This window comes from Gracilinanus agilis, chromosome 2, assembly GCF_016433145.1.
Source record: "Gracilinanus agilis isolate LMUSP501 chromosome 2, AgileGrace, whole genome shotgun sequence".
Classification (NCBI taxonomy): domain Eukaryota; kingdom Metazoa; phylum Chordata; class Mammalia; order Didelphimorphia; family Didelphidae; genus Gracilinanus; species Gracilinanus agilis.
The window spans coordinates 55,252,369-55,259,833 of record NC_058131.1 but is presented as its reverse complement, the minus strand read 5'-3'; the positions used below and the strand labels follow the sequence as shown (position 1 = coordinate 55,259,833).

The 7,465-nt window shown below is 37.1% G+C and overlaps 1 pseudogene; it reads right to left on the bottom strand.

Moving 5' to 3' along the window:
• Positions 1-4,795: 4,795 nt before the first annotated feature.
• On the bottom strand, positions 4,796-4,892 carry LOC123238371 (annotated as a pseudogene).
• Positions 4,893-7,465: the final 2,573 nt, after the last annotated feature.

Sequence of the window (7,465 nt, the reverse complement as noted above, 5' to 3'; positions counted from 1 at the left end):
AGGAAGGAAGGAAGGAAGGAAGGAAGGAAGGAAGGAAGGAAGGAAGGAAGGAAGGAAGGAAGGAAGGAAGGAAAAAAAACTGGGAATATTTAGGAGCTTTTAAGGAAGCCATCATGGTAGATAGACATGAATTCAAATTTTGCTTCCAAAAATTGCCAACTGTGATTATGACCAAGTCATTTGATTTCAGAGTTTTATTTCTTCATCTATAAAAAGATTGACCCTCAGGTCTCTTTCAACTCTTCATCTATGATCCTACAAGTTTGTCTGGGAATATAAAGAAAAATAAGTCTGTTATTAATAAGGCTGTAAGTTGCTTTAGCACAGTGCCTGGCACATGTAAGGCATTTAATAAATGTTTATCGATTGAATAAATGTTGGGATCTGGAACTTGAAAGTCCTTGAATGCTAAGGTAGAAGTTTGTACTTAATTCAGCAATTTGGGAATGCTTAGTCATAGAATTATTAATACAGAATCTCAAACTCTTCCACAAGGAGAGGGGATGGGAATTAGATGTGTCATTCTACTGATATTAGGAGAATTACCAGATGGGACAATGCTCTCTACCAGTTCAGACCAGCACCTTCTCTGTGACTTTAGAGACTGCAGAGAACAGTGAGAGATTGATCAACTTGCCCAGGATAAAACAGCAGTAAACAAACAGGTGTAAGTGACTTGTCTCACATTACACAGTTAATTTGTCCAAGGCCATATTTGACCTCAGGAATATGTGTTTTCTTGATTCCAATCCCAGAGTTCAATCCACTGAACCACCAAGCTTCCCTGAACTTGTATCTTCCTGAGTCCAAAGCTTAGCCATTATCCTAAGACAGGCTGCCTTCTCTGAACACAGAGTTGCTCAGCTAACAAAAAATGTCAAATTATCTATATTTACATCAAAGATCCAAGAACACCACAAGACAAGGCAACAGAAATTTTCCACTTAGAAGCCCAGAACTCACTAGAACACCCAGCTTCCTGTGACTTTGGCCCTATATCTAATATGACTTTACTCCACCTCCATCCCCTGCTCCCTACCTTGACTAAGCTAAGAAGATGAAGGACAGGACCATAAAAGAAAAACTATGGCATCATATATAAAGTATGAAAGAACCTAAGAGATCATAGGATCCTAGTTCATAGGTCTAGGGCTGAAAGGAGCCTTAAAAGCAGTCATTTTACAGATGAAAAAACTGAGATCGATGAAGGGAATATGACTTTCTCAAGATTACATTGGTTATACATAGCACAGCCAGGATTAGAACTCAGATCCTTTGGCCCCAGGTTCAGCATTCTCTGTACTATATTATAATGATCTTCTAGTCCAGGGACTCTTAGTTGTACTGATCCATGAATTTGGACAGGAAAACAAATTACATTCTATTTTTGGCTAACTTCTAACTGAAATTTAGCATTTCCTTCAATCATTTAAAATGTAGGTTCTAAAAAGGGATCCTGAGACACCAGTGGGTCCGTGAGGCACACATACACTAGGTTAAGAACCTCTGAATTTAGTGATCCTCTTCATGTTATAGAAGAGGAAATGGAAAGCTTGCGAAAAGTAATTTAGTCTCTCTCCTCTAGTTAGAAAGTGGCAAAGCTGATATTCAAACTGATATCTTCAGACCTCATGTATCATGAGCATTCCATCATAGCACATTCAATTTGACCAGAGATGGTTGGATTGAGAAGAAGATCAGCAATTCAAAGGAGAGCTATGGGACAGCTGGATGACTCACTGGATTGAGAACCATGCCTAGCAATGGGAGGTCCTAGATTCAAATCTGGTCTCAGACACTTCCTAGCTCTGTGACCCTGGACAAGTCACTTAACCCCAATTGTCTAGCCCTTACCTCTCTTCTGCCTTGGAACCAATATACAGTAATTATTCTAAGGCAGAAGATAAGGGTTTTTTTAAATGAGAAGCTGACATGAGTGGACTCCTTTCAGGTTGAAGACCATCATCCTCCAGTGCAGTAGCTATGGCTAAGGACCCATTGTAAACAACTCGAGTCTCCAGTAAGTTTCCTTTTTAAGTCATAAGGCAGAGCAGCCCTGTGAAGCAGGATGAGCAGAGTACCTGATTTTTCAAGGAGGGTTTCCCAGCTGCTAGTGAGTCCTTCTGGAGGGATTAACTGTAGGATACCATGCAGTATCTGGCTCGAGAGCCTCCATAATGAGTAACCAAAGCTGCCACATAGGAATATCAATTCTCTCCCTCTCTCCAAAGTTTAGATTTGCAAACACTTGCCAAGTGCTTTCAGGGATCGTGTTCTCCAGATTCAAAATGTCCAGTTTTAAGGGCATCCTATGACCTGTGCCTTTCACACATGAGAAGAGAGGCTTCCCTCGTGTGTCTATACCAGCCTTTGGAAAACCCTTATCTGGGGCTGTAAAGGTACCTCCAAAGAGCTCTGCTAACAATTCACCTCTGATGGACCAACACCAGCTGTCTCAGCCCTAACCCACATAAATAAGCAGAATTGGTGAACCATGCCAAAAATAGTGTTAGTTTTGAAATGTGGACTCATTTCCCGCCAGGGGTTGTCACAATGTTCCCTCCTCCTGAATGCTCTTTCTATCCAGCTCTGCCAGTCCAATTCTGACCTCTCCTTTGAGACCCATTGTGAATTCCACCTCCTCACATTTCCCATTTTATAGCACTTTTTAAAGATTTCATCATCATCATCATCATCATCATCATCATCATTATCATAGCCAGCATTTATACATCTCTTAGAGGTTTACAAAGTACTTTCCTTGTAATACCTGAAGTAATCCTCACCACAATACCAGGAGATGGGGGCTATTTTTATTATCCCTATTTTATAGATGAAAAAGCTGAGGCTCAGAAAAAAATTAACTTACCCAGGGTCTTATAGTGGCAATGGTGGGATTAAAACTTAGAATAGAACTTTGCACAAAAGAAAAATGTATTAAGTTGCCTTGAATTTCAACTTCAAGTGTGGTGTCTTTACTTTTAGCTATGCAAATCTTGTCTTCTCAATAAGATCATAAACTCCTTAAAGGCAAAGACTATGGATTAGGAATCTCTGAATCTTCCATATTACCTATCATGGTGTACTGCATGTCAAAAAAAGTCAATCAATAACTTTTGTCTAATTGAGAGCCCAACTCTATATGAGTCCTGTTAACTATTATGTCATAAAAATGACAAATATAAAAAACATAAAAAATTTTGGAACATCAAATGAAGAGATACAAAACAAGAAGAAAGGGAACTAATCATTTATTCAGCATCTACTATGTGCTGAACACTTTATAAATATTTCCTCATTTGATCCTCACAACAGCTCTAGAAGGTAGGGGCTATGAAAATCTCCTTTTTAAAATTAAGGAAACTGAGTCACATAAAAGTGAAATGGTCTCCCCAGGGTCACACAGCTAATAAGTATCTGAGACCAGATTTGAACTCATGTCTCCCTGATTCCTGGACTGGTATTCTATCCATCAGGCTACCTAAGTGCCTCTAAAATAAGCCAACTTAGAAAATGAACAGATACAAAAGCTACAAGCTTTTTCCACTCACCCAGATTCGCAGCCTAAGAATCATCTTCCACAAGGTTCCACAGTTGTCATTCAGTTGTGAGATCTTATCAAAACTATTTTGTATCTCTCTCCTTATTTCCAATCACATGCCACCATGCTAGTCCAGAACCTACCAGACTTCCAAGTGAATGATGTTAATAACCTCCATATTGTTCTCCCTAATTCCTATCTTCCACCTTTACATCCTGTCCTCCACAGAGTTGCCTAAGATATTATCACTCCCCTTCTGAGAAATCTTAAGTGTCTCACCATTACCTCTAGGATAAAATACAGACTCCTTAGCCTAGCATTTAAAGCTCTTTGCAACCCAACTCCAACCTCTCCTTCGAGCTTTATTTCATATTCCTCCCATAAGTCCATGACTTTCCAGGCAAGTCTTTGTCTGGGATGGGGCCATTTCCTCTTTAAGTCATTTTTCCTTTGGGTAAGGGTCTTGTGAAACTTCAAAAGGTCCAGTGATCGGAATCCATGCCATGTTTGTTAGCACTTGAATCTAGTAACCAACACTGGATTAACCCAGTAAGGAAGGCAAGGAAGCAACTCATCTCATGGTTCTACTATATTCAGAAATGAGCGTGGTGAGGGCAAATCATTTGTAGCAACCACTTCAAGTTGGAGCCTAGTGTCCTCAGGGTCAATGTGGTAGAGGGGACAGTGTGCCCCCAAGTCCCATCATAGAGATTTTTTTAACTTCTCTTCTTGCTACATATTTTTAGTGAATATCACTTTGTAAAAACTAATTGACATTAACTGGCTACACAATGCTAGAGCAGTAATTACTGATAAATACTGGGTATTTAAGTGGATAGCTCCCTTTTTGTTTAGTCATGTGTCATGCCCCACTCTTTATGGCCTCTATTAGGGTTTTCTTGGCAAAAATATTGGAGTGGTTTGCCATTTCCTTCTCCAAACTAAAGGGGAAAATGTTATCTTGCTCTGAAGATCAAACCTAGTAGTACATGGGTGGATTAGGAGAAGTCCAATCTATCAATAAAAATTTATTAAATGTCTACTATACACTAAACATTGTATGCTAAGCACTATGGATAAAAAAGGGCAAATTATAACTTTTGCCTTTGAGGACCTCACAATCTGATGATGGTCCAAAGTCTCAAACTTTTCATTCAGCTCTGCTTCTGATTCTCTAGACTTCTACAACATACTCCATCCCAAATCCCCACCATAGATACCTTTTCTCTCCACTATTTTATTTTTGTTTGTTTTTTAAATATGAAACATTTTTTACATGTTATCCTTGTGCAAGAGTCATGCTAATCTTCTCTGTACTGTTCCAATTTTAGGATATGTACTGCCAAAGTAAGCATATCTTCTCACTTTTTCAACTCCCTTTTATGTCTTCTCTTATCTATTAGAATATAAGTTCCTTGAGGCAGGAACTATTTTTCTTTTTTTTTTTTTTTTTAAACCCTTACCTTCCGTCTTGGAGTCAATACTGTCTATTGGCTCCTAGGTGGAAGAGTGGTAAGGGCAGGCAATGGGGGTCAAGTGACTTGCCCAGGGTCACACAGCTGGGAAGTGTCTGAGGCCAGATTTGAACCTAGGACCTCCCATCTCTAGGCCTGACTCTCAATCCACTGAGCTACCCAGCTGCCCCCTATTTTTCTTTTTGTCTATATTTGTATTCCAAGATTTAGGATTGTGCCTGGCACATAGTTAATACTTAAGAAATGATTTTTTTATGTACCAATTGCTTTTTTTAAATATTTATTTATTTGTTTGTTACATTAAAATACCCAGTTAATAACCTTCCTCCTTCCCCTTCCCCATTAAGAGAAGACATCATTTGACAAATATTATATACTATATATACAATTATATTATATGTATGTATAATTATATATACATATACTATATAATTGTATATATGTAAAACTATATCTTACTTATTTCTATTTATCAGCCCTTTCTCTGAAGGTGAAAAAACACAAGTCATTTTTCAAATGGCATTTCTGTTGCTGTATATAATGGTCTCTTAGTTCTGTTCATTTCATTCTTTGTAATTTCATGTAGGTTTTTCCATTTTTTTCCAAAATTAATTTATCTATTATTTGTTGTAGCATTCCATCACAATTATATGCCACCATTTGCTTAGCCATTCCCCAATTGATGGGCATTCCTTCAATTTCTAGTTCTTTTCCTTCACAAAGAGAGCTACTACAAATAGAACATGAAGTTTCTTTTCCTTTTAACCCAGTGGTTCCCAAACTTTTTTGGCCTACCACCCCCTTTCCAGAAAAAATATTACTTAGCCCCCTGGAAATTAATTTTTTTTAAATTTTAATAGCAATCAATAGGAAAGATAAATGCACCTGTGGCCATCACCGCCGTCCTGGATCACTGCAGCACCCACCAGGGGGTGGTAGCACCCACTTTAGTTATCACTGTTTTAACCTGATCACCTTAGGAAATAAACCTAATAAATAATGCTATAGCTGGGTAAAATGGTATATACATTTTTACATCTCTTTGAACATAATTCCAGATTGCTCTCCAAACTGGTAGGATCAGTTCACAGTTCTACCAATGTGTATGTGCTCCCTTTTTTCCACATCCCTCTCCAACATTTGTCATTTTGTCTTCTTATCATTTTATCCAATCTGATAGGTGTGAGATATTATCTCAGAGTTGTATTGATTTGCTTTTCTCTAATCAATAATTATTCAGAGCATTTTTCATATTATTGCACATAACTTCGATTTCTTCATCCAAAAAGTGCCCATATCTTTTCACAATTTATAAATTGGGGAATGGCTCATATTCTTACATATTTGACAAAGTACTCTAAAAATTTTAGACATGACACCTCCCTCTGAAAAATTACCTATAAATTTTCCCCAACTTATTACTTTCCTTCTGATCTAACCTACATTAGTTTTATTTATACAAAACTTTTCAATGTAATGTTTCCAAAACTAGCCATTTGATATCCCAAAATGCTTTCTATCTCTCATTTATTCATAAATTTTTCTATACATAAATCTGAAAGGTAACATGTTCTCTGGTCTTCTGATTTGTCTATGAAATCTCCTTTTATACCTAGGTCATTTATTCATTTTGACCTTACCTTGGAAATAAACGTTTTTTGACTAGTTAGCCAACTGGCTCTATGTTTATTCCAAGTACACACAGTGAAGTCCTTCTAGGCTCTCTCTCTAAAAATTCTCACCTTTTAGGGCTTAGCTCATGTGACAACTATTTCCTGAAACCTTCTCACATTCCCCTAAGTTGGATGTGTCCTGTCTCTGCTCAAATTTCATTGTTTTATATTTGTGTGTATGTATTCTTCTAATAGAATGTAAACTCCTTGAGGTCAGGGACTATTTTGTTTCCCCAGGATCTACCACTGTACTTTATGTTTACTATCTTTGATAAATGTTTATTGAAATATTGAATTGAGTTTTAAGAAACAAATACCAACATTAAAATTTTTAGTGTATTGCCAAAAAAGAGGACAAAATGGATACAAAAATAATGAATTTCTATAGCAATCAATGTGATAGAGTGGAAGTGGGTCTCACTTGTTAGCTATGTGGCTCTGGGGAAACTTGTTTTCCCATGTGTGGAATTGAGATAATAAATAATATCTTCATTATATAACACACAGGAGTGGTATTAGAAAGATGCATTGTCAAACTTAAATCTATGAATATGCTTTGGTTATTTTACATATTCATATTCACTTACTACTTCTAAACATTTGCCCTGTTATCACTGGCATCACTCCCTTAACTGATGAATATTAAGAATCTTCTGTATTTTATACAATCTTCATGAATTTCTCTAGACAAAAAAAATACCATTTAATAAATATTTATTGGTTTGTTTAACTGAATTCCTGAAATGGAATGATTTTGGTGCATATGTTAAAGAGGG